Source organism: Paroedura picta, chromosome 5 (genome assembly GCF_049243985.1).
Source record: "Paroedura picta isolate Pp20150507F chromosome 5, Ppicta_v3.0, whole genome shotgun sequence".
Taxonomy (NCBI): domain Eukaryota; kingdom Metazoa; phylum Chordata; class Lepidosauria; order Squamata; family Gekkonidae; genus Paroedura; species Paroedura picta.
The window spans coordinates 63831213-63858660 of NC_135373.1; the positions used below are offsets into that span (position 1 = coordinate 63831213).

Here is a 27448-nt window from a genome sequence, read left to right on the forward strand (position 1 = left end):
AGCAGCATTTATCATTTGAACAGGAAGAATATGCATTGACTGAATATTGAAAGGAAGAGAGTCACAAAGCTGAACCTAGGGTGAGTCATGAAAATATGATCAGTAGGAGGAACTGGCTAGTTGTTTGAATTGTATAGCAATTATAGAACATTTTGTACCCTTTTCAATTTCTCTACCCTTAGGGCTATGGATTTAACTCACCACCTTATACAAATGAATAAGAAACATTAACTGCTCTCCCACCCCCAACTAACTCAATACAATGATTCAGAATCTATGAGCTGTTTCACAACCAGTGGGAGGAAACCACCAGGGACCATTAAAGAAGCACTGTGAAGAATCTTCCTGCTTAAATATTATTTGTTTGTTTGTTTGTTTGTTTATTTATTTATTTATTATTTGATTTTTGTACCCCCTCCCCACAAGTGGACTCAGAATGGTCTAAAACAATTTTAAAAATCAAAATATTATTAAAATGCTTGACACTTTCATGTGATCATAGAATGTTATACTTTCTGAGTACCATGGCTTAAGGGCATTCAGTGTAGCTGGACCCTTTACGGCATTACAGGTAATCACTTGCAATTTTTTTTTTTTGGTCCAGTACTAGTTATAACATCTGAAGCTTTCCTTTGGTTGTGATCTCTCCTTATCCTGAAGAAAGTGCATGCCCAGGGCAGTATTGGTCCATTTCACTTGAAGAAGGCCAGGCTTCTCCTGGGAGAAAACATCTGACTGTGATTGATGTAACTGATGCATCTATCCTGTTCCAACACAGCCAAAGAGAAAGAAATAAGTCTGTAGAGTGGCCATTTCCAATGGAATAAACGTTGTGGGTTTTTTAAAAAACTGTGTTACTTTCCTTCAGCACAAGGACTGTTTCTGCATTAGGAGACATACATCATTTTAGCCTTGCTTTGGATTTCCTTTGGATGTTGTGAGTAGGCTTTCCCCAAGGCTGAAATTTGCAATATGCTTTCCGCATATCAGTGGGATGGAGACAGCCTCCAGTGATGCTTTGCTCCCTTCCCCTTTCCCCAAAAATGGGTTGCTGTTGTTTTTGCAAAGGCCCATTATGCACGGCCGCCGAAACGGCGATTCCGGGTCACATGGAAAACGCGGAGGGGGAAGACGCGACGCATGCCGGTTATGTACGGGGCGGGGCGCGACGGCGGCAAAACCCAGAGTAACCGATTATGCACGCGGCGATCCGGGCGCCGCTTCTGGTTGCGCCCCGGTCACCCGGAAGCTGTGCTTTCTTCTGCATTTCACTGACACAGCTTTTTCGGCAGCATGCACCGAAGCTGCGGCCGGTTGCAGCCGGCTCCGTGCATTATCAGTGATTTTAGTCGCCGCCATTCCACCCTGAATGTGCGCTAAAACCCCCGTGCATAATGGGTCAAAATGGTGCCTGCTTCCACCTTTCATTTCATTACACCCGTTAATCCCGCCATTCTGCACCATCAGTCACCTCCCCCCTTCCTCCCAAGTATACTGGAAGTGTTTTTGTTTTTAAGTGGGTTATGGCGTTATGTGGAATATTGTGTTTTTATTGCTAGAAGCAGCATGGTAACACAATAACCCGCTTTTTTAAAAAAGGCTTAGGTTTTGGGGGAAGGGAGGATGGCAATAAGGAAAAGGGTGTGTACCAATGACTCAAAATGGCAACTGTGGAGAAACCCAATGCACACATTTCCCCATTGGGCAGCCACAAATTAGATTCTGCCTTGATCAATAAAATCGCTGTAACTGGGAATTTCCAAAATGCGCAGTAATTTAGAGAGCTATTCAGATCTGTGCCTAGAAAGGCAGATTTTACTGCAGAAACAAACAGAAAAGTCAGCCCTTTAAAAATGAACATCTGAATGATATGGCTTGTGCAGAAACAGTCAAAGAGACCTCCTCAATTGAAAAATGTTTTTCTTCCATTACACAGGAAAGTACATTCTAAGCATAAAACACATATATTAAACAAATAAATTTTAACAAGCTGTCATGCTTTGCACAGAACAAGGGAGCGGCCAAGCTTTGCATGTTAAAAGATCCCAGTCACCTCATAAGAGATCTCAAGAAGATGCTGAAAAAGGTATTCTTGGAGAATGACTATCAGTTCAATTTAGGCAATACTGCAGGAGATGGACCTATGATCTGGTGCCTTCCTGTGCTCATAGAATTTAACCAAGCCTTTTCTAACACACTGAGTGTGATTAGCAGTGAGTAAGGGATTCACAGTAGGATCTCCCTCACCATTACTAAGTGAAGTAAAGAATAAGAGGTCAATTAAAATAACCTTCTCTCCATACATATATGGACTCTGAGTAAAGAACAAGTCTTATCAGGCATATGGAGATCTTTCCAACAGTCTAAGAGATAAAACCATAGGGATCCTACGATAGCAGTACTAAGAGACTACATTAACACAGCCAGCTAATACAAGCAGAGAATCAAATGACTGTGAAAATGGCAGGGAGGATAAATCTGGTTCTACAGGGAGCCTTTGTTCCGAGGAGCAGATACTGCTGCGTTGTGATGCAATTCAGCAAGCTTCAGCAACACTGGCACTTGGTACAGCCAGTCTTCATAACAGAGACTGACTACAGATGGGCCCTTCCACCCCCCCCCCCAAAAAAAAAAATCTTTCTCATTCAGATTCTGGAATATTCAGACATATGCAAGAATTGCCATGGTAACTCCTTGTTCCTATATGGCATGGAGACACAAGAAAAGAAGTCCATAGATGTAGCTCTTTCCACTAATTTAACACTATTGATTTCAAAGCAGGATCACAGGGAAACTCCTCATCCTTTAGAAGTATTTAGCCCACCAGTCCTCCTGGAACACTGGAGCGGAAGTTTCTTGATACATAATCCATAGCCTGGGGAGTGCTGCAGGATTGTAACCTACAGTTAGAGGGTTAATCACAGTTCTCTTAGAGGCGTTATTGCAGAGCAGTTCTTGCAGAGCTCACAAAGTATCTATTGTGGGGAGAGGAAGGAAGAGGCATTTGTAAACTGCTTTGGGACTCCTTTGAGTAGTGACAAGTGGGATAAAAAAGCCCAGCTCTTCCTGTTTTTCTTCTCTTCTTACTTATCTACAGCTTATTAATAGTCTACAAGCCATACATCTAAAAATTCATAATATTTTTTAAAAAAAACAGCAAAACAGAAATTTGCCACATCCACAACACAGTTATGACATAAACTGCTTGAAAATAAAATTATTCTTGTAGCATCAGAAAAGGATACATATTTCAGTATCAATTTTCTAAAAAAATAAACTATCACTGTTTCATAGTTTGAGCAATAAAAGAAAACATGGAATAAGGAGTCAAGTTCTGCCATTCAGTCATAACAACATTGGTTTTGAGGTATTTGGAGAAAGCAAACTTTCATCTGAGATTTTGGGATTCCCACCCTGCTGACAAGGGAGAACTGCGAGCCGTGCGGAGCGCGGCTCGCAGTTGCTCCCTTGCCAGTGGCCTGACGTGGCAAGACGCCTCTCACCACGTCAGGCCGCCGGCCAAGGGAGCCCCCCCCCCCCCGCCCGCAGTCGCATGCAGCGCTGCTGCCGGGTCTCCCTTGCCTAATGGCCGCCGGAAAGAAGATACCGCCGAGGAAGAAGATACCGCCGGAAAGAAGATACCGCCGGCCACCGCACCACGACGCCAGGGCCGACGCCGAGACAAGAACGCCGCGCCGACGCCGCCCGCCCTCGCAAAAGGCCTCCTCTTTTGGGTACGCGACCTTCCCTCACCCTACCCTCGCCTGTCCCTCGCTCTGCCCCCGCCTGCTAGCGCCCATTGTATTTCTTATACAATGGGCTTTTTTACTAGTATAAAATAAAACAATAAAATTACCCCAATAAAAATCCCCTAAAAATAAAAAAGAAACAAAACAAAACATCATAGTCCTTACACAGAAAATCCAGCAGAAAAAATGATCAACTCCCATCTAATGACATCCCTGGGGGTTGACAAAGGGGTTCCAGATCAGATCAAATCCACCCATAGAGTAGCCCAGGAGGGGGGTCTCAGTGCATCAGCCTCAATCATAGGCCTGGTGGGAGAGCTCTGTCTTACAGGCCCTGTGGAAAGCTGAAAGCTCCTGCAGGGCCCATAGCTCTCCCAGGAGCTCATTCCACCAGGCAGGGGCCAGGACTGAAAAGGCTCTGGCCCTGGTTGAGGCCAGACGAGCTATGAATTTGCAGACCGCAGAACCCTGTGGGGGGCACAGGGTGAAAGGCAGTCCCTCAAGTATGTGGGTCCCAGACCACACAGGGTCTTAAAGATAAGTACCAGAACCTTGAACCGGATCCAGGCAGCAACTGGCAACCAATGCAGCTGCCTCAGCACAGGCTGGATATGGGCCCTCCAAGATGTCCCTGTGATGACCCTAGCATTTTGCACCAGTTGTAACTTCCAGGTCTGGCTCAGGGACAGGCCCACATAGAGCAAGTTACAGAAATCTATTCTGGAGGTGACTATCACATGAATCACTGTGGCCAGATGCTCAGGAGACAGGTAGGGCGCTAGTAGCTGATCTTGGCGGAGATGGGAAAAGGCCTGGCTGGCTGGCTACCTTCGTGACCTGAGCCTCCAGTGTTAACGATTCCTGGCCTGGGACGTGATGAGCTGCCTTTAAGAGCTGCCTCCTCCCATTTTTTCTAGACCAGGAAATGAAAGCCTTTTCTTAAGCCATGCTGTGCCCCTGCCTGCCTAGTAAGGTGATAGTGGTCAAAAACAGGGCTGTTCTGTGGTGGCACCTCACCTTTGGGATGACTCCCTTTGTGGTTTGCCTGGTGCCTACTTTATTCTCCTTTATATGTCTTGCCAGAACATTTTCCCCCCAAGCTTTTAACTAAAGGGTTGTCTTTTTAGATGTTTTATGGTCTTCTCCTAGCAAAGTAATGCCAATCTCCAGGTGAGACCCAGGGATACCATGGAATTACAAGTCATCTCCGGACTATAAAAATCAATTCCCCTGGAGAAAATGGATGTTTTGGAGGATGGGGTTCTAAGGCATTGTACCCCACCCAAGTCCCTATTTTTCCTAGCTCCACCCACAAGGCCCCAGGAATTCTCTAACTTGAAGCTGGCAAGGCTATCTCCCTCCTACTGGTGAACCAGAGGCAACTGGCAACCTTATCCCAGCCTGAGGGTTTTTCCTCCTTGGCTATAATTTTAGACTGCTCTCTTTAGTGTGCTATTGTGCCCTGAGTTACAAGTTTTTTTGCTATTTTTACCAGCATGGTTTGTAATTGAACTGGATTATTTTATGAATAAGGTTTGATGTGATTTATTGTTTTTACTACCTTTGGTTTTGTTTCATTGTTATGAGCTACTTTGAGCAGGTCTGGTGGCATGAAAAAACTCTGAATAATAATAATAATAATAATAATAATAATAATAATAATAATAATAACAATAACAACAACAACAACAACAACAACAACAACAACAACAACAATAATAATAATAATAATAATAATAATAATAATAATAATAAAGTTTTAGAAGTGCTTCTGGAATTTCCCCAATTATTCTCAAAAGGCTGTGTTTTCTATTGGAGAATCATGCTTCTGTGTATGAAAAAAATGTCCATCATGTATGATAATACATACAAAGAAAAAAGCTGGTTCCTACTACCAAGATTTTTTCCTAATTTTTTGCAAAGCATTGATTTGGAAATTCAATCTACCTTGTAGGGTTCAGGTTAGGAAATCCAGATTTAGCCTGGCAAACTCCTAAAGATTTGGGGATGGCACCTGGGGAAGGTAAGGACCTCAGTGGGGTACAATGCTATAGAGTCTACCCTCCAAAGCATCCATTTTCTCCATGGGAATTGATCTCTGTAGTTTGGAAATGAGCTATAATTGCAGGGGATCCCTAGGTCTCACCTGGAGGCTAGCATGCCTAGCCACATTTGAAGATGGAAAATACTTAAAACTTGCTTACTTGGTTACTCATCCTCTCTTATCTCATGGGCTTCAATTAGCAGCTGCCATTTTTAACTAGCAAAGATTTCGTCATGCATGGGGAAAGCTCTGCTGTATACAAATTATGCTGCTGACAAGTACCTAAAAGGCTATTGTTGCCATCCAATGCAGAGAAACTCTCTCCTGAAGTCAATGGGCTCACAGGGAAGTAATGCTGCACTGTGAATATCTTTGCTGACTTCATGGTTCTTCCATAAAGAATGAAGGAAACTCAGCTGACCAATTGCTGATGTAAAATGTTGGGCAGCTACTGACTAGGTGGTGTATTTGCATTGCTAGTTTTTTGTGCCACAATACACTTGCTTTTGAGGTCTTTACAGGAAACTTTCAGAACTACAAACTTCATTTTAAGGAGCTGATATCTTTGGGTGCACAGCTATCTGAAGTTCCATCTTCAGCAAGGTAGGGAGGAAAGAATGCCACCATTCAGAAGTTGGAAAGTGGAGTAAAGCCCCCCTTTGAAGTGCTCTAACACTGAATTATTCATTACAGAACTTCTAATTGTCAGTTCACAACATCATTTGTAGATAAATCAGCTCAAGTGTGTTGCACATGCTTTCCACTGAGCGTCCCATGAGATACAAAGGAATGGATGAAAGAAAGATCCTAAGAAAATGATCACATTACTTCTACTATAGCCAAGTGCTATAGCATGAACCAGACCCCTGCGATCTTTCTCTTCTAGCCTGAATTACTTGATTCCAGGGTCCTTGGATGGGATCACATCATGCAAGTGGGTCCCTTGCAACCTATATCAGTTGCTCCACAGTGGACAGAGATTTATCAGATTACGGCTGTTTATAATCTCACTATGGAATGCATGCAACCACTGAGGAAGTGCAATAGCTTAGGGTACCTCCCGTGATCATTGGACTGGGAGATATCAATGCTGACTGTACAGAGTTTTGTACTTAAAAACTCCATGTCATCAGTTCATAAATGTATGCTAAGAGGTCAGCTGAATATGTAACCTGAGATGAAGCATCAGCATCCTGATCACTGGTGTCCTTTGGAATATGCTGGGAAATTCAAGCATCTCATACTGCAAGCAGCTTGAACGACATCGATATTTTTTTAGAAGGAATTAATGAAAATCAATCTAAATTAGCATATTCAGGCTCTGCAGGCTGGCCATTAAATGATTCATTAATTAGGATAAAGTAGAGCACTACCCACTGTTCAAAAGCGGGGTTCGCCGTAAGTGAACATAATTAAATGGATAAGTAAGAAATTACCCAAAGTAATGTTGAAATGCTTCCCTGTAGCACTTCTCAGTTTGGGGCAGCTTAAAACAAGAAGATCAAGCTGGTACTTCCCAACTTCACCAAAGTGTATAACACTTCATTTTTAAGAGGCTACGAGGTATTGCAGTCTTCTTGAATGGTGTTGCATTATAAGATCTTGAAAGCAATAGTAAACATCTCTCCGAATACACTGAGTTACAGCCAAGTGCAGGTATACATTATATTAGAGATCTTCCAACCTATTTATTACCAGCCTGTTATTAAACCTGACAACAATCCTGGTTTTACATCTTTGACTTCTTTACTGGAGAAAACTGCAGCTAAGGGAAGGGTTTTTTTTTATCAGAAAATGAAACATAAGAAAAATTAATGCTCTCTCTTGGCCAGTACCACAGCTCTGATTCAAATAGTCTGCTTTTTAGAGTAAAAAACCCCATCAAGGCATTAGATTAATAAGTATTTTGGCCCCAACAGAAACATAATTAGCAAAAAGAGCTGGGAAAAATCAAACTGTTCTGAAAACAACTGAAAGGTAGGGATGGGCATGAGCCAAATTTTTGTGGTCCAGTTTGTGGTTCGTGACTGAACCATGAACTGAAATATGAACCTACATGAACTGAAATGCCAGTTTGTATAGGTTTGTGAGCAGTTTAAACCCCTGTTTTCTGATTCTCACAAAGTAGTGGGGAACAAAACCAGAGGATTAAACTGATCCATTTAACCCTCTGGTTTTGCTCTCTGCCTCCTTAAAAGTGGGGAAGGGAGCAAAACCAGTGAAATAAAAATGAGGGAGAAGTTATGGGCCATTTCTCCCACTTCCTTCTGCTGGCTGCAGCTCTTCATGCTCAGCAGACAGGAGGGATAAAGTGCTCCCTGGGACCAATTATGCACAGCAGCAGACACACTGGGCTGCTGCCAGGTCCTTACAACAGGGTGGCATGCCCTGCTGCTTCCTACGTATGCATGGGGTGGCATGCCCTGCCGCTTCCTACATATGCGCACAACGCCAGGGCTGGAAATGCCCGGTGAGCTGAGTGGCAGCAGGGGCAGTAGGGGAAGTGAGGGGCAGAGGGCCCCAACTGCACAATGGCAGGGGAATGGCATGCCACTCTCCCATCAAGGTGGGTGAACACCCCAGCTCCATGGAGCTGACAGGGGTGTGTGGTGTCCCTGCAAGGACACCATAGGTCGGGATGGAGCCAGGTCCAAAGGCGCCAGAGGGTCACGGATGGCACCCACGTTATTGTGGGGAATTCCCTCAGTTCCCACATTTGCAGGAGTTCCCACATTCCATACTGTGGGCTGTCCAGGGTGCCAGGCCAGGGCTGGGATGGCAGCAGCCTCATACATAATCAGGGATTAGCCCTACTGCCCTGTTGCTGCCACCTAGACCTCCCTGTGAATAATCAGACTGGGAGATACTTCACCCCTTCCTTTTTGCTGGCCAGGGAGAAAAGCAGCCAGCAGAAAGAAGGAGGGAAAATGCTCATTGGAAGATACTTTACACCCTCTTTTTTGCAGGCCAAAGAGAGCCCAAAAGCTGACCAGCATGGAGGCTTCTCCTTTTGGGCCCAATAGTATTAGGCTCCCTTGAGCAGCTCCTTTATACAAGAGAATCTGAAACTGGGCTGATAGGGAGGCTTCTGATTTCATTGCATTTGTTTAAACAGCTGGGAGCAAAAAGCCATTTAAACCATCCCTACATTCTGCTCCACAGGAAATGCCTCAGGGAGCAGAAAGTAGTGATGGTTTAAATCAGTGTTCCCCAACCTTTTTATCGCTGGGGACCAGTCAACGCTTGACAATTTTACTGAGGCCCGGGGGGGGGGGTAGTCTTTTGCTAAGGGACGTCACCGCCATCTGAGCCCCTGCTCCACTTGCTTTCCCGCCAGCATCCCTGACTTCCCACCGCCCGCTGGGGGGCGCTGTCAGCAGCAGCTCTGTAGTGCCACACCGAAGGGGAGCCCCAGCCATGGCGGCCGCTGGAAAGCACCAAAGGTAAGCCAGCAGCAAAGTGGCAGGGCAGCCCCCAAGGCAGCAGCCAGGGAGGAGAGCAAGGAGGAGCTGCGGCCCGGTACTGACTGATCTAAGGACTGGTACCGGTCCCCAGACCTGGGGTTGGGGACCACTGGTTTAAATGACTCCAAGCTAGTTAAACCAAACAGCTGATCAGTGGGGAGCTGCCTTGAGTTTCTCATGACGATTCTTATGAATGCCATGAGCCAGCAAGAACTGTACTAAATTCATGGGCTCTGCTGTGGTTCTCAATCTGCAAACATCAGTTCACAAACCATGAACCAGCCAAAATTTGTTATGAATTTTAGTTCATCAAGCAGTTCATACACATCCATAGTGAAAGGCAAAAGTATAAGAGTTGGCTCTTATATGCCGCTTTTCTGTACCCGGAGGAGGCTCAAAGCAGCTTACATTCACTTTCCCTTTCCTTTCCCCACAACAGACACCCTGTGAGGTGGGTGAGGCTCAGAGAGCCCTGATACTACTGCTCAGTCAGAACTGTTTTATCAGTGCCGTGGCGAGCCCAAGATCACCCAGCTGGCTGCATGTGGGGGAGTGCGGAATCACACCTGGCTCACCAGATTAGAAGTCTGCACTCCTAACCACTACACCAAGCTGATACAATGGCAAATGTCACATTTTCCTCCACTCTTTTAAAACATCCAGAGGCAATTTAGGAAGGCAAAAAAGCCTGGGGAAAGGGCGAATAGAGGAACAGTGTGTTGAGGTTCTCATGTTGGGGTGGTCCCTGTCTCATCGGATCTAGGTTCAATCCTTGCAAGGTGGTTGCTGAGTAGGGAGTAACTTCCAGGCCATCAGCTCACCTGGACTTTTCCCAGTGGCCTTACTGAACTATCTGCCTTGAAGAACAGTGAATGTATCTCACCTTCAGATGTCCTCTGTTTACAAGTTTTATTTATCCATTTAAAGTATGCTAATCACACTTTTAGAGATATATTTTAACTATGTTCAAAGGAAGGATTTTCTCTGTGTATAAATACCATCCAGTTCAACTTCATCTAGATATAATCCAAAGCCTCCAAACAATGTGTGACAAAACATTCTTCGAAAAAATCCACATATAGCCTAATTTTATTCTTTATTATGCAAAAGTTAATTCTTATGATGCTCCTTGGGACTTACTCCTAAATTAATGATTTTCCTTGGGACTTACTCCTAAATTAATGATGGCAGGATTGAAATTTACATTCCGCAACAGGTAATTTATTTATTTGTTTGTTTGTTTGTTTGTTTGTTTATATACTGCTTGGATTTAAAGCAGCATACAAAAAAGCATGAAAATATAATTTAGAAATACATTTTTTAAAAATCCAACTCCTTGCCCCGGATCCCCTGGCCTAGATCACCCAGTCCAGAAATTCACTCCTCTATCCATACTTAGGCTAAGATACCTGTAATAGGGTGGGAAACAGGAACTCAGTCCAGATCTCACGGCATGCAAGGAGGTTCCCTAGACTTCCATTTCCAGCTAGCATCCCATCTGGCTTCACCCAGGTTTAAATACCTGTAATGTGGACAAAAAGAGAACCAGAGCACATGTCATTCAGCTGGCAGAAGTGCTTCTAGAAATAATACTGCCAGAGGCATTTATGAAGCAGCTATATCATGTACTTCTAACTGTGCTTTATTGAGTGCCAAAATGATAATACAGTTCAGAGTAAGGATCCAGTTTCCCTCATTAAGTTATTCATTTAAGGATGCCTGCTTAAAATGAACTTTTTACCTCAAACTTGGTTGGTCTGAAGAAATATCTAATGATAATGCTTTGACAGCAATGAAAAGCAGTGTTCTTAACAATGGGCAAAAAATAGTGCAATATAAACTACATTGCCAGATTCCTTTTTATTGAGCATCTTGTTGAAGAACCTCCTTGGCCCAGTCACTGCTTGTTCAATAATTCAAATATTAGAGTAATGAGGAAATGTTTCCAGTTCAAATCATAGAATCATAGAGTTGGAAGGGGCCATACTAGTCCAACCAAGGGGCCATCTAGTCCAACCCCCTGCTCAATGCAGGATCACGCCTAAGCATCCTAAAGCATCCAAGAAAAGTGTGTATCCAACCTTTGCTTGAAGACTGCCAGTGAGGGGGAGCTCACCACCTCCTTAGGCAGCCTATTCCACTGCTGAACTACTCTGACTGTGAAAATTTTTTTCCTGATATCTAGCCTATATCGTTGTACTTGAAGTTTAAACCCATTACTGCGTGTCCTTTCCTCTGCAGCCAGCAGAAACAGCATCCTGCCCTCCTCCAAGTGACAACCTTTCAAATACTTAAAGAGGGCTATCATGTCCTCTCTCAACCTCCTTTTCTCCAGGCTGAACATTCCCAAGTCCCTCAACCTATCTTCATAGGGCTTGGTCCCTTGGCCCCAGATCATCTTCGTCGCTCTCCTCTGTACCCTTTCAATTTTATCTACGTCCTTCTTGAAGTGAGGCCTCCAGAACTGCACACAGTACTCCAGGTGTGGCCTGACCAGTGCTGTATATAATGGGACTATGACATCTTGTGATTTTGATGTGATGCCCCTGTTGATACAGCCCAAAATGGCATTTGCCTTTTTTACCACTGCATCACACTGCCTGCTCATGTTTAGTTTACAATCCACAAGTACCCCAAGGTCTCGTTCACACACAGTGTTACCTAGAAGTGTATCCCCCATCCAGTAGGCATGCTTTTCATTTTTCTGACCCAGATACAGAACTTTACACTTATCTTTATTAAATTGCATCTTGTTCTCATTTGCCCATTTTTCGATTGTGTTCAGATCTCGTTGAACTCTGTCTCTATCTTCCGGAGTATTTGCCAGTCCTCCCAATTTGGTGTCATCTGCAAACTTGATGAGTAGTCCCTCCACCCCCTCATCTAGATCATTAATAAATATGTTAAAAAGTACCGGGCCGAGCACCGAGCCCTGAGGTACCCCACTACTCACCTCTCTCCAGTCTGATGAAACACCATTGACAACAACTCTTTGAGTGCAGTTCTCTAACCAATTCCCTATCCACCTAACTATCTGAAAATCCAGATTGCAGTCCTTCAACTTATCCATCAGAATATCATGGGGAACCTTGTCAAAAGCTTTACTAAAATCCAAGTAAATGACATCAACCGAATTTCCCCGATCCAGCAAACCTGTTACTTGGTCAAAAAAGGAAACTAGGTTGGTCTGGCAGGACCTGTTGGAGACAAATCCATGCTGACTTCCTTGGATCACCAAATTGTCCTCCAGATGTTTGCAGATAACTCCCTTTAATATCTGCTCCATTATCTTCCCCACAACAGAGGTCAGACTCACTGGTCTGTAGTTTCCCGGGTCATCCTTCCTCCCTTTTTTGAAAATCGGAATAACGTTTGCTCTCTTCCAGTCCTCCGGGACATCTCCAGTCCTTAAAGAGGTTCCGAAGATGATGGACAAGGGCTGTGCAAGTTCTCTGGAAAGTTCTTTGAGTACTCTCGGGTGCATTTCATCCGGACCAGGGGATTTGAACTCATCCAGTGCAGCTAAATGCCTCTCGACAACCTCTCTATCCATGTTAACCTGCCACCCAGACACTATCCTTTGGCTACGGCCATCTCTAGATGTGCCTAAACACTTTGACCTGTGGGAAAAAAACAGATGTAAAATAGGCACTAAGCCTTTCTGTTTTCTCTGCATCTTCCGTTAGAGTTTGTCCATCCGCACCCAACAGTGGGCCTATTGCCTCCTTTACTATACGTTTGCTCCTCACATAACTGAAAAATCTTTTCTTGTTACAATGGGCTTCCCTGGCCAATCTTAGCTCACTCTCAGCTTTGGCCTTTCTGATGATTGATCTACAGTGCCTAGTAACCTGTAGGTACTCTTCTTTAGAGCTGTGTCCTTCCCTCCATTTCCTGAACATTTTCCTTTTCTTTCTTAGTTCCTCTTGAAGTTCTCTGTTCATCCAAATAGGCTTCTTAGAGCTCCTGCAGTGTTTTCATCTTTCTGGGATAGTCATTGATTGAGCATGCAATAGCTCTTGTTTGAGTAGCGCCCACCCTTCACATGCTCCCTTCCCTTCCAGCATTCTCGTCCATGGTATGACACTCTTCATGTCTCTGAGTTTATTAAAGTTTGCCCTATGAAAATCCAACATTCGCATCTGGCTACAAGCTTCCTTGGCTCCCCATATCAAAAGGAATTCTATGAGGACATGGTCACTTCCCCCTAGGGTCCCCACCTCTTTCACCTCATCCACCAACTCTTGCCTGTTGGTCAGTATTAAGTCCAATATGGTTGAACCTCTTGTGGGTTCATCGACCATTTGATAAATGAAATTGTCAGCCAGGCAGGTCAGAAAGTTGCATGACTGAGGACGATTCACAGTTCGTTTCCCAGCACACATCTGGGAAATTGAAGTCACCCATGATGACAAGGTCCTGCCGCTTGGATATTTTCCCAAGCTGCTCACAAAGTGCAGCATCCACATCCTCTCGTTGGTCAGGTGGTTGGTAGCAGACACCAACCACCACACTGTTTGTTTTCCCCTCGCTTATTTTCACCCAGATGCTTTCCACTGTAGATATGCTCTCCTTCACTAGAATTTCCTGACAGGTAAGCCCTTTCCTCACATACAGTGCCACTCCTCCACCACTTCGATCTGTTCTGTTTTTTCTGAACAGTTCATATCCATCCACCATTACATTCCAGTCATGAGAATCATTCCACCAAGTTTCTGTGATGCCTACTAGATCATATCTTTCCATCAGCATGAGAAGTTCCAGCTCTTCCTTTTTATTGCCCATGCTTCGGGCGTTAGTATAAAGACATCTGAATCCTTTTACTGGAAATCTGACAAATATTATGTCTCTGTGTTGTGGCATGGGGCCTTCTTTTTAACAGGTCAATATTTCATACTTGGAAGCATTGGAAACACAGGGAAATCAGAGAAGCACTGTCCTTAATTGCCATTATTCTATTATTCAGTTCCACCGACACATTGGTCAAGTTTCTGTAGGCTGACAGTCTAGGACTGCCAACTCCAGGTCAAGAAATTCCTGGAGTTGAGGGTTGCAACCTGGGGAGGGTGGGTTTGATGAGGGGAGGGACTATAGCAGTAACCACAGAAGCTACCCTCCAAAGCAGCCATTTCTCCAGGAGCCCAGTTCTCTGGCATCCGGAGATCTCTTGTAAACCTGTGAGATCTCCAAGCACTCACCTTGAAGCTGGCAACCATAACTGACATACACAAGAGTTGTTCCTTGCCAACTCCTATATATAGAATAGGAAAGTGAGTGTGTAGGAGGAGGCGTTGTACCATTTAATTTTGTTTCCAATATTAACATTTTTTTTTTGCCTTCAGTTTTCATTGTTCTCCATTTGCTGGAGAAATCAACATAGTTTGAGCTGTGTCTTGTGTGTTTTAAACCCTTTTGGATAATTTTTCCAAGGCCTATACCCTGTACAAAAGGAATTGTGTCTACCAAATTTCAGAGGAGAAATTATCACAGTTTTAGACGCAGTGAAAATCAAACAGATTATTTCCAGTTGCAACGTCTTTGTTTTCCATTCATTTTAGATTCAGTGATTGTTTTCCTCATCCAGGGAATTGTTGGTGCCAACGTCTACAGATAGAGGAGAAAGGGTAATAAAAAGCCTAATTTGAGAGGGCAGGCTTCAAAACACCGAAGGCAGATCATTTGGCATCTTATTCATTGTTTGGTGCAGTTGCCATATGCAGCTTGGGAAATTCCTAGAACTTTGGGGATGGATCCTAGGAATGACAGATTTTGGGGAGGGGACGACACTCAACCAAGTTGTAATGATATAATATCCACCCTCCAAAGTTGACATTTTCTCCAGGGAAACTGATGTCTGTAATCTGGAGAACAGTTGTTATTTATTTATTTACGTTATTTATTGTCTGCCTTTCTTGTTAAGATACAAGGTGGCTTGCACAGGATAGGTCATCACAATGAATGATGGAATATCCAATAGATCATGCAACAGGATTTGATTTGTAGTAACCTGGAACCAATCAGAGTTCAGAGAAAAGCAAAACAAAAGTATTAACATGGCACATTAAACAATCCACAAATTAGATAGTAGGAACCTACTTACAGCAAGAGATAATGTGAAATATATATCTAGTGGTATAGTGATAGTCCATAACACTTTCCCACAAACTTATTTCTGAATCTTTTTTTAAATAGTATATCCCTATTATTATTATTATTTTAGCAAAACAGCCTCTTGAATAATTCAGTTTTGCATAGTTTGCAGAGACCTAGGAATGTGGGAGTCTTCTTGACCTCAACAAGGGAGCCATGCACATGATTCCAGGCCCCATCTGGGTGTTGGCAATCATCCTGTCTAGACAGCAGAAGATGTGCTCAGTAGGAAACAAACGCTGGAATAATACTGGTTTGCAGGAAATCACTTTAACTGTATGTGTATTGTTATGAGCAGGACATCCCAGGCAAACTGATTATGGACTTAGTATTAGGTAGGGATGGGCATAAACCAGGGCACAGAGCAAAGTGCATTTCAAACTTTGGCTGGTTTGCTACGACACTTGAATACAGTTACTCAACTATAACATTATGCAAATGTTATTTCACAGAAATTAAACTGAAACTGACCAATGGTGTAAAGATACATTGTTCATGATGGTATATAAATTGTTTTTTTCCCCCGAGTTTCTCAGTTCAGCTCTGCCTCTTGTCCCATCATGCCGAACTCGCTCTTTTCCGCTGCTCCAGACAGACAAACGCTCTATTTCGATCTCCCCCGCAAGGCTGTTGTGTAGATGGCTCCCCCCTCCCGGCCAAGCTGCTTGCCCTGCTGCGACCCCTGTGAAAGGGCCGTTTGACCCCCAAAGGGATCCCAACCGCCAGGTTGAGAACCACTGCTCTAATCTGAAGAAATATGTTTGATTCCTCACCTGTCCACATAAAGCTAGATGGGTGACCTTGGGCTAGTCACAGTTCTCAGAGCTCTACCAGCTCCACCTACCTCAATGGGTTGTGAGGAGAAGAAGGAAAGGTGATTGTAAACTGCTTTGAGACTTCTTTGGGTAGTTAAAAACAAGGTATAAAAAATAATTCAACTCTTGGGTGGGGGTGGAATTCTCTCACGTCTTGGAAATACCAATAAGGACCACCAAAGCTTGGCTGGCAATGTTCCAAACTATATAAAGCATAAGATGAAGTCTAGTGAGGGCAACATTGTGTCCCCTTGATCCCTTTCTGTCTTGGCTGCTCAAAGGGGGCGGCCAGCAGATATGAGGTCAGCTCAGGGATATTGTTAATATCTCCCTGTCTACTGGGAAGTTCCCTGAGCTGCTGAAGGGGGTGATGGTTTGTCCGCCCCTTAAAAAAACCATTGCTGGAGCTGCGGGACCCGGCTAGCTATAGCATCTTGCATTTCTGGTTAACATATTTGAAAGGGCTGATGCAATGATTTGCAGATGGAGTTTGCCATGACTGAATGGCAATACACATGTTTTTACTTTTTGCAGAACCATGGACATGAAGGAGAGTTTTAAAAAGAGGAGGAATATAATCAGATTGGCTTGTATCTCTCTCTTCCTCTGTGCTTCAGCCAAATACAGAAATGTAAGATGGGGTGCAAAATCTGAGATCACTTATTTGTTTTAATGCATGGAAGATACTCCATTTCTATCATCTGGACACTGGATGAAGCCAGCCCAGTGAGCAGTCTCTGCTCTTTCAAAAGATCAGCCTTGTTCTTTTCATAGATGCAATACTTTACACAAAATGCCTCTTGAGCAAGTTCAAGGGTGCGCTAATCCAAGCAGAGCAAAAGGATGAGTATGGGGAAGTGCATTGGAAATATGCTTTTGGCGTTTTATGTAACAGTTTCACCTTTCTCTAACCCCACCCACTAACCCTCAGGTGAGGGAAGAAATTGTTGCTTAATGGAAGGAGCAAGTGAAGGGGGAAATAAGGGTTGCTTCTTATACATTGGCTTCCACAGATAACTTGGGGAGAGGGAATTACTAGAAATTAAAATGGGGGGGGGAACCAAATTCTTAAACTTTACAAAGGGGTTCATGCAATATATTTATACTTCACTTTTGATTTTAGTGGAGTCCCAGAGCTTCCTGCAATAGCATTTTCCTCTCCTCCATTTTATCCCCACAAGAATAACCCTGTTAGTTAGGTGAAGCTGAGAGTGGGCAGACTGGGGATTTGAACATGCATCTCTCAGATCCTAGTTTGACAGTTATACTAGCATTCCATGGAAGCATCCATGTGTGACATGAAAGTGTCTTGGAGCAAATGCATACTCATGTGGAAGAGAAGGAGCAGATGTAAGTCCCATCCAAGGATTTTTTTTCCTGTCTCACAATTTTAATGGTGCATAAAAAGTATATGCAGTTTTCACTTGAGACTCTAAAGATGGCTTGGTAGTGACAGCAAGAAGTCAAATTGAACCTGAACCCCAAAAACGGATATTTAGTTTCCTCTGCAAATGAGGGTACAACTTCAAGAGGAACGTATGTGGGAGGAAGAGGTTGTCCACCTAGCCAATCAGATCAGTTGAATCAACTCTAATGATCAGTCAGGTGACAGATGTCACAGTCATAGGACCCTCACATCCAAAATCCCAAAGCAGTTCAGAGAGGCTTCTTATCTATACCTGAATACACACCTAAAATCTCTTGGCTGCTTCAACCAAAAACAAACCCCTAAATAATAAAAAAAGGATGACCATTTAAAAATAAATATTTCTACTGCTGCCCTGCTATGCAAAATCATTCCCATCTAACCCCATTAATTTCAAAGATCTTAGATTGGAGCAATTCTGCATTAGATTAGATTAGCAATTCTGCATTCACTGGCAGTCTTCAAGCAAAGGTTGGATACACACTTTTCTTGGATGCTTTAGGATGCTTAGGGCTGATCCTGCGTAGAGCAGGGGGTTGGACTAGATGGACTGTATGGCCCCTTCCAACTCTATGATTCTATTATTCTAGATTACAGTACAATGCTTCCAGGTCACATTCACAACTGCTTTCTGCTACATATGAAAAAACGGCATTTCCCAGTAAGCTATCTGGAAAGAAGAATTGAACTGGATTCAGTAGCTCTTTGTGAACCAGTGCCATGGACTGATCATTACCTTGTGAAGGTCAGTTTGAGATTTACCTCCTCCCTCTACAGAGATAGTAAGCTTATTTAGGGTCACCCACAGAGGCACATGGATGCAACTGGATTTCAGAATGCTCTGTCGGATTTGTCTGGTTCTGCCAGCAGCTCTCTTGATGAAATCACTGATGCCTGGAATCTGGGCATTCAGGAGGCCACTGACTGCAGCCCTTTTCATTCCCATGCTACTTTGGCTCCCTGGTGTATAAATGAGCTAAGAAAGGTAAAAGGGGGGGGGGCTAAGAAAGCTAGAGTGGTGCTGGTGACTAACTCGTAATGAAGCAACAAGAGCACTTGTTGAGCCCACTTGAAGACTTACGAAGTGGCACTGAAGGCAGCAATGCGCTCTTATTTTTCTTATTTCTCCATAACATCTGTCATGTCGCATCCAGCTCAATTGTTTGGAGTTATTAGGCAACTGACTGCCCCTTTGGTGACTCTGAAAGCAGATGAAAATTTGGCTATTAGCTGTGACACATTTGTGACATTCTTTTCAGAGAAAGTCTCACTCCTTTGCCAAGTCTTGTTTGCCAGATTTGGAATCTGTAGGAGTCTCGGGGCCCTATGTACATTGTCAGATCCATTTTTGGATGCCTTTAACCCACGTTTTACAGATAGATGTTGACAGGATCCTACTGGCTGTGTGGCCTACTACCTGCTTCTTTGATCCCTGCCCTTCCTGGTTGGTGAAAGCCTTGAGGGAAATGGTAGGAGAAGGCTTGGGAAATATTATAAATCACTCACTCTCTCAGACCTCTTTTCCTAGTTCCCTCAAGGAAGCAGTGGTAGCACCTCTCCTGAAAAAGTCATGAGTAGATGAGGGGGATGCAGCCTATTGCCGCCCAGTATTCAATCTTTCATTTCTGGAAAAGGTGATTGAGTGAGCAGTGGCTGAACAGCTCCAGGAATGTCTGGATGAGACATTTGCCCTAGATCCCCTCAAGTTTGACTTCCAGCCAGTGTTCAGGACAGCTCTGGCTGCTGAGACACCTCTGGTTGCTCAGATGGATAATCTTCAATTACACCTTGATGCAGCTGGGATGGCACTACAGATCTGTTGGATCTGTTTCCTCCCTCTGACACAGTAGACCTGTTCTGGAACATGCTGGGAACAGGTCAGCTGAGTAAGACAAGGCATAGGCAAAACTGGCACAGTGTGGCCAGAGTCCCGCTTTCAGGTGAAACACAGAGGAAGCAATTTGGCCGTGAGAACAAGTTCAGGGGCAAAGCTAGAAGTCAAAGTCCAAATGTACTCCAAAGGATCAGAGTCACAAGGCAGAGACAGAGTCAGTGGCAGCAAGGTCAGGGATAAGATGACAAGTCGTTTCCAATCAGTCTCCTGATTTCTCTGCCCTTTATTCTTTCTTTCTTTCTTTCTTTCTTTCTTTCTTTCTTTCTATCTATCTATCTATCATTTATTTATTTGGATTTTTATACCATCCATTCTTTATGGCTCTGGGCGGTTATAACAGAGATGCTCATCTTACAGCTGAATTGAATCATGCAGGTGTCACTGTCGGGATCCAAGGTTCTCTGGGTTGCTAATCATCCACTCCACCTCCTTTCCAGCATTTCATGTCAAATCCTCCTCTACCTATATTCCACTGGTGAATGGTGAGACTCTTCCTGATTCTGAGCTGAATAGCCGGGATGCTGCCATCAGGCTGCAAATCGTTATTTAGCAGGGCAGAAATAGCTTTATGTAGCAAGCTGTCTGTAACTCGCTGTGAGCTGTGACTTCCTTCACATGCCCATTCTTCTTCTGAAGAATCCTCTACCTCTTTAGGGATACCTCTGCCTGGCTGACCCATGACAAGGCCATTTGGACCTGGCTAACTGCCAGCCTCCTTAGGTGTGAGGAGTACAGCCTTAAGCTAGTCATTCTCATTCCTCCAGGGTAGGTCCCAGAGAATAATCTTAGATGAAGATAGGTCATCACCATTGTCCTAACCTGTCGAGTCCCACAAGGGTCAATTCTCTCCTCGGTGTTATTTAACATCTATATGTGCCCTCTGGCAGAGATTGTCAGGTTTGGAATGTGTTGCCATCAATATGCAGATCAAAAAAAAAAAGGAATTATGCAGTTGAATAAACTACATAAATATTCTGTGCAAAGGGCAACATTAGTAAACATGCTTACAATTCAATAAAAATATTTAGACAATAGAAGTCTAAAGAATTACAGACTTCACAAAGGAAGATGTTTTTGACCCAAAATTGACCTTTTCCCATTCACAATATTGTCTATGGTTCAATGGCGCCTCAAAGATGCTCACACTCTCAAATATGGTGTGATAAGTTTCTTGTGATTCAGTAGAACCTCAAAAAGTGATCACACCTTCAATTTTGGTGTGTTTAATATCACCACGACTCAGTCTACTATGTCCAAATGGCTGTGAGTTATCATTAAAGCCATTGGTGTCAATACCCACCTATATCTCTTATCTAAGGAGTGACAGATAGCCAGAATTCTGGTCTTGGCCTCTTGCCTGGGTACAGTGATAGAATGGCTAGGTGAGAGTTAGTTAAAGTAAATCTATCTAAAACAAAGATTATGTTGCTGGGGAAGCCGAAGGGGCAGCCATTTCTAGTAACACTTGATACCAACCAATCTTTCTACAGTCAACTCAGGAATTTGAGACTATGGCTCAATTCTTTGCTCTCCATGGACAAACATGTGTCCCTGGCAAAGACTGAATTTTACCATCTACGTTGGGCCTGCCTACTGGCTCTCTATCTGTCCCAGGAGAACCTTGCCATGGTACTTGATGGTAACATGTGTCTGTTACGAAGAGTGAATTTTAACATCTAGCTCTTCCACCAGGCTTTAGGTTGAGGCCATCCATAGAAAGTTATGCCCGGCCTCCAGCACTCCAATTTACATAATTCCCTGGGTGTACAGCAGTGGATGGCAGGCTGTAAAAGGGTATGGTTTTGGGAACAGAGGGTGGGAGAGGGTTTTATTTTTATTTTATAATTATTGAATTGTATTTTGTCGTATGATGTGAGCCACTGCAGGCTAGGTGGCTGGAAGTGGTGGCATATAAATTACATTAATAAAAAATAACAAATAATGAAAATAAATAATTCATTCAACAGTCACCAGCATGGTGCAGTGGTTAGAGTTTCAGACTAGGATCTGAGAGACACTGGTTTTAATCCCTACTTCAACATGTAATATTGCTGGGGGAATCTGGTTCCTCTCAGCCTAATTTCCCTTGCATGGTTGTAGTGTTGTAGACATATATGTGGTTATGTGTGCATGTGCACATGTATATACAATGGAAAATCATCTCTGTTTAATCACTTGCCTTGAAAACCTTATGGTGTTTTCATAAGTCAGATGCAACCTGATGGTATGTTACACACAGAGAGAGTAAAACAAAAAGGCAACTTGCTCTAGTTATTAAACTGCCACGCTAGGATCTGGGAGACTCAGCAGAAATGTCCATTCTGCTATGAAAGCATGTTGAGTGACTTTGGACCAGTCATTCTTGATCAACCTAACCTCCATCAATGGTTTGTTGTGAAAGTAGAACAAAGGAATGGAAACCCTAAACTTCTGGGGGGGAAAGTGGGATACAAATGTACAGACGGGATAACAATTTAAAAAGGAGAACCCTGGGCACTGGGTAGATCTGTGATAGAGCTCAGTTTGAAATTAAGAAGAAAGATGGTAGCATTAGCATTTTTAATGTTAATGAAATAATGATTTTGTTATTTTCATGATGCTTCTCTAATTAACTGGACCTCCTTTGCCTCCTAGCTATGCTTTCCTCCTCAAATGGAATAATGACTTGAAAAATGAACATAATTTTTTAAAATAAATCTATCAACTTAAATTGGAATGGAACCATTTAAAAAAAATTGATACCCCAGCTAAATAAAGTTATGTATTAGAAGTGTAGATGTGGTGGGGCTCAGAGAAATTTGCTCTTAAGATGTTTTAGCATGACTAATCTTATCATGAGATCAGCATTTGATGTAACCTATTGCTGATCAAGTGGACCAGCTCCAGCCTGTTTGCCCAGGGGCTCCTGGGCAAACTTCTTTGTCTTGCACACCATTCATCCTTGGCCTCTCTGTAAGGGAAAATCTCTTCCCCAAATACAAGCAGCTAGACCCACTGAGACATGATGGCTCCCTTTTCTTAGACCCATTAACACCTTTGTTTAAGCTCATCAGCGGCCATCTCTGGACCTGGCCAAGGCATTGTCCAACATCCTGACCCATGGAAAATCCCATCATTTGCTCACTTAAGACCACCTCTGAGCCCCCTCCCCAAAACCCCATATAAACTGTGGCTTCACACAGCCACTCCGAGTACCTTCCAACTCAGGACCCATTGGAACCTCCCTTTATGCTGGCTCATGTTGTTTACCTCTGACTCTACACTCTAACAGTAATTATACCGAAGCTTCTTTTCCCCACCCTGATTTCATCTCTATACAACTGCTTGATAGGTGTGCTAGATATATTTGTGCTTTTATTATTTTCTTCTAATAAAGATTATTCTTGTTATTTTTACCAATTTACCAATGTTGTCTGCCTTGAGTTCTTAAGGGTTGAATTATCTTGTAAACACAGGCAAAATGGATCCTTTTACACTGTTACCCCACCTCTCGCTGCTCAGATAATTCCCCAAGTCTTAATACACGTGTCTCAGGGCACGTGTAAGCGTGATTCAGGTAACACATGCTAATTATTAGAAATATCATTAAGTGACAAAAGGGTCAGCTAGATGGCATGACAGTAAAGATGATTTTCCCTGGCTGTAAAAATGAGAGATTTTAATAAGATGCTGGTTTATATAAATTTGAATATTAAATAGATAGGTTGAAAACATTCTGCGAGCCAGTTTGGTGTAGTGGTTAGAAGTGCGGACTTCTAATCTGGCATGCCAGGTTTGATTCTGCGCTCCCCCACATGCAGCCAGCTGGGTGACCTTGGGCTCACCACAGCACTGATAAAACTGTTCTGACCGAGCAGTGATATCAGGGCTCTCTCAGTCTCACCCACCCCACAGGGTGTCTGTTGTGGGGAGAGGAATGGGAAGGCGGCTGTAAGCCGCTTTGAGCCTCCTTCGGGTAGGGAAAAGCGGCATATAAGAACCAACTCTTCTTCTTCTTCTTCTTGAAATTGAAGGATTATCAGCATTTATTTTTTGTGATTGCCAGCAGGTTAGGAATTCGCTGTAGCACGTTTGGCATTTAGAAACTCATTACTCCAGCAAATACACTTGCCTCAAGATGTATTATATAGATCTAACAAGTGAAATTCCCAGTAGTTTGGTCCTTTCTGACTGGCAATGGTCTCAAATGGAGGCCTTTCCCATCATCTAATTCTAGAACTTGTTCACAGGAGATGCTGGGGATTGAACCTGGCACATTCTGCATGCAAAACAATTGTTCTGCCACTTAGCCATGATACCTCTGCTGTCAGCTGTTAGCAACTTCTTGATCCCTTTACTTCTCTGCCATACTGGAGTCAGCAGAAGAGAGACAACAGGTTATTTTAAGACAACCATGCTTATCAGTACAATCCAGAAGTACAGAACAATCTACCTGGCTTTCTTTACTGTTAAAGAAAGTCATATGCTTTGAGAGTCACCTTGATCAGCATCTCAGAAGACTATGATCACGTGTAAGAGGGTTGATGGAGTCTGTCTTCGCATATTTGCAGACTTCAAAAAGCTGACAAGGAAATAGATAGTATCAGTCTCTCCCTTCCTTGTGTGGGACATAGAAATGAGTGACTGGGAGAGGCTATTATTTTTAATTACAGAAGCAAAATACAGCAAAGTTGTTTTCCTTCATCTACATTCAATGCAAGCTATTGTGTAAAGCACATTTTTAATTATCTGCCTTTCCTCTTTGGTGAAGGTCACAAGTCTGAGATGGTGCAGTGCAAGTATAGTAAGATATGATCAGCTATTTCACTGGGATTCTTGAAGTCAACTTAGGACATAATTTATTTATTTATACCCCATTCCTCTCTCTGGAGGGACCTAATGCAGCTTATAGCATTGTTCTTCCTGCCTCCACTTACATACAATAGCCAGCCTGTGATGTGGGTTAGGCTAAGAGACTGTTATTGAGTTAAGTGCAGCCAGCAAGCATTCATAGCAGAGTGAGGACTTGAACTTGGGTCTCCCAGTTCTTAGTCTGGCACTCTATCCACTACATCACACTAACTTTTAGTCCAATCCATACACTAGTCAAAAATTTTCCAAGCCAAAAGCAATTTTGGTCCTGTGCCACAGGCTGACAAGAAACCATAGCATTGTAGTGAGTTTAGTCAGTGATACTGGTGGTCAATCAGAAATCAGCACTGCTTCTGGTTTAGTGACATTTACTGGCTGCCCTGGTCACTGCTGTAGCTAGAAGGCTCTGCTTCAGAATCATAGTTTATATATTTAAAAATCATACTAATATGTTAAAAGCCCTTTGTGGTCTATTTTTTATTTAAAAAACTGTGAGTTGTTGGACACAATAAAGGGGATATAAGCAAGGCACTCTCCTATTGTCTTCAACTGATGGAAAAGAGGGCGGAAAGCGAAGTATATGTTTTCCTCACAGGATTTAAGAGGATTGCTGATTGTTTTGCAAAATTACTAGAAGGAAAGGGGGGAGGCACTCTTAAAATTATATTTTTTCAGAAAATCAATTTAAAAATATTATTAAGGACTGCCTCCCTGAAAATCACATTTTCACTGAAGACCTTGGTTAGAATCCAAAGGTTTTGTTCTTCTGACAATGGAAATTTGTTCCTATGAAAGGCGTTTTCATCAAGTGAAAGAGACTCAGTTTACTGGTGGAAGGTTCTTTGAATTGTAGAAGGACTTCACTGAGCAAAACATGACTTTTGATTCCAAGCCCTTGCATGATTTTTCATTGTGCAATGTTATGGTATTTCTCATGTGATAACCTGAAGTAATCCTTCCTAAATCAACTGACCTGTCAAGAAACACTAATGAGTCTTTCCCATAGCTTCAGCATGCTGCACAGGATTCAGAAGTTGTTCTAGGGAAGTAGTCTTCAGCCAACAGATGGGGGCTTGCAGTTGGGCTGCAAGAACCCAACTTCTTGTTGGGTTGCAGTCCTGTACAGCCTTTTTTGCTGTTGAAAGACCTGGTCTGTAGGAAGCAAGGAGATCATGCCTCCTGTTTATTTTTACATGCACATTGAGAAGAGAGGGTGACAAGGAGGTGAAGATTCTTCCATGATTCTGCTGCTTGGCTTATTTCTGACTTTAGTACACATGCTGCTGCTTAACCTGAATCTTCAGTCCCTAAACGTTTTTGCCCTGCTATCCATGGTGCTGACCTTGACAGTTGTTCCATTGTAACTTAAATTTTTCTATTTTATTATGTGACTTCCTCTGATGTGCTGTCAGTAAGATCTATGGGTCCTGGGTCTGGAAAGGTTGTAGGCCCACATATGACATACATCGATTACATGGTGTACTGGCTTGGTCTGCCATACCTCCCTATCATTCTGAACAAGCTGGAAAATATGAACCAGCACATATCAGGTGAGGTAAGATTCCTATTTTTTTTCCAGAAGTCTATCTGTACTAGTGATCTTCTCACTAAAGATCCTACTAAAAATCCTCCATTAAAGTTGTGCACTTTGAAACCTAGAGGGTTATAGTGATAGTACTGTGAAATAATGACACTGCTCTTTTCCATCAAGCCCTAGAGAACACATGACTAATTTTTAATATGGCCAAATCAAATGTTCCAAAAGCACAAAATACAGAGGAACTGATGTGTCTCTGTCAATGAGAGGAAATGTCTTAAAAGTTCAACAAGCATTTTCATTGAGGCAACTGAGTCCAAATGACCATGAAACTTGCAAGGTAGATCTGACCCATCAGAAATAGTAGTTGTTAATGCCATCTATGTTTTCAGCTGTCAATGAAGCAGCTAAAGTGGATCTACTATTTAACTTGGAGCTACCAAGATCTTGGAGTCTGAATGCCAATATGTGATTTCAAAAGTATGGCCTTCTGTGGGACTGGATCAAGAGTGATACCTGGTAGGGCCAGAGGGGATGACAAGACGTGGTGAGTCAGAGGAGAGTCAGGTTGTAAGGAACATAGCCAGTCACAGGTGAGGTGAGGGTGAGAGCAGTAAAGCAGGATAAAAAGCCAAGGTTTAAACTGGAGGGCAGTTGTTGGTCCTCTACCTTGTAATGGTGTTCAAAAACTCCCAACAGTCAATACTCTTCATGCCTCAAGCAATGATTTCTTATGCTCCTAAGCATAACTAATATAGCATTTGGATTTATTGCTGTCATTTTAGATGGTCAGATATATCAATCATTCTCCTGCAGGAGGAAATTTTGCTATAGTTCTAAGCTGCTAGAGTGGATTGAACCACTTCAGACAGCAAGTGCTATATATAACTTTTGAGTATTTCTTGTGTAAAACACTTCCCAAAAAACAACATCCATTCCAACACACCCTCGCAAGTCAAAACACAGAACTGTGGACAGCTATTTCCCTATTGGCTAGCTATTTTCTTGTTGTACTTAGGATTTTTAATGAGTTGGGGGAACATTTTTAGTTTTTTTATTTGTTTATTTATTTTTGGATTTTTATCCCACCACTCTCCAGAGACTTGTGGCAGCTTACAATAATAAAAACATCATACATCAATAAAACCCCCAAGAACCCTCTCCCCAACAAACCCTCCAAGACTGGCAGCCAAATACCGTCTAACCTCCTGAAAAGACTAACCTGGGGTGGGGTGCAAAGATGTAAATGCCCAGCCTGAGGAAGGGCCACATTGATCTTCTCTCTGGCCTCAACCCAGGACCGGGCAGAAGAGTTCTGTGTCACAGGCCCCGTGTAACTGTGATAGCTCATTTTTAAAAAATGGTCCATCCCTATTAATTTGAAGGCACACAAACCACTCTACACTAACAGAATATTTTGACTTGATTTCCATGTCATTCCCATCTCATTCCATTGCTCCTCCAGCATGGGTTTCCAGTGCACATATGAGCTTGGATCCTGAATAAATTTTCACAGGT

The 27448-nt window shown here is 43.0% G+C and overlaps 1 long non-coding RNA gene across 1 annotated transcript in view; it reads right to left on the bottom strand.

Moving 5' to 3' along the window:
• Positions 1–2925: 2925 nt before the first annotated feature.
• LOC143837876 (uncharacterized) overlaps positions 2926–27448 on the bottom strand; it is a 106477-nt gene continuing 81954 nt past the window's right edge. The window contains exons 3-4 of the long non-coding RNA XR_013231132.1: positions 10667–10779; positions 2926–2975 (exon numbers count right to left, since the gene is read on the bottom strand). This is a non-coding gene — a long non-coding RNA (uncharacterized LOC143837876). The remainder of the gene's footprint in view (positions 2976–10666; positions 10780–27448) is intronic.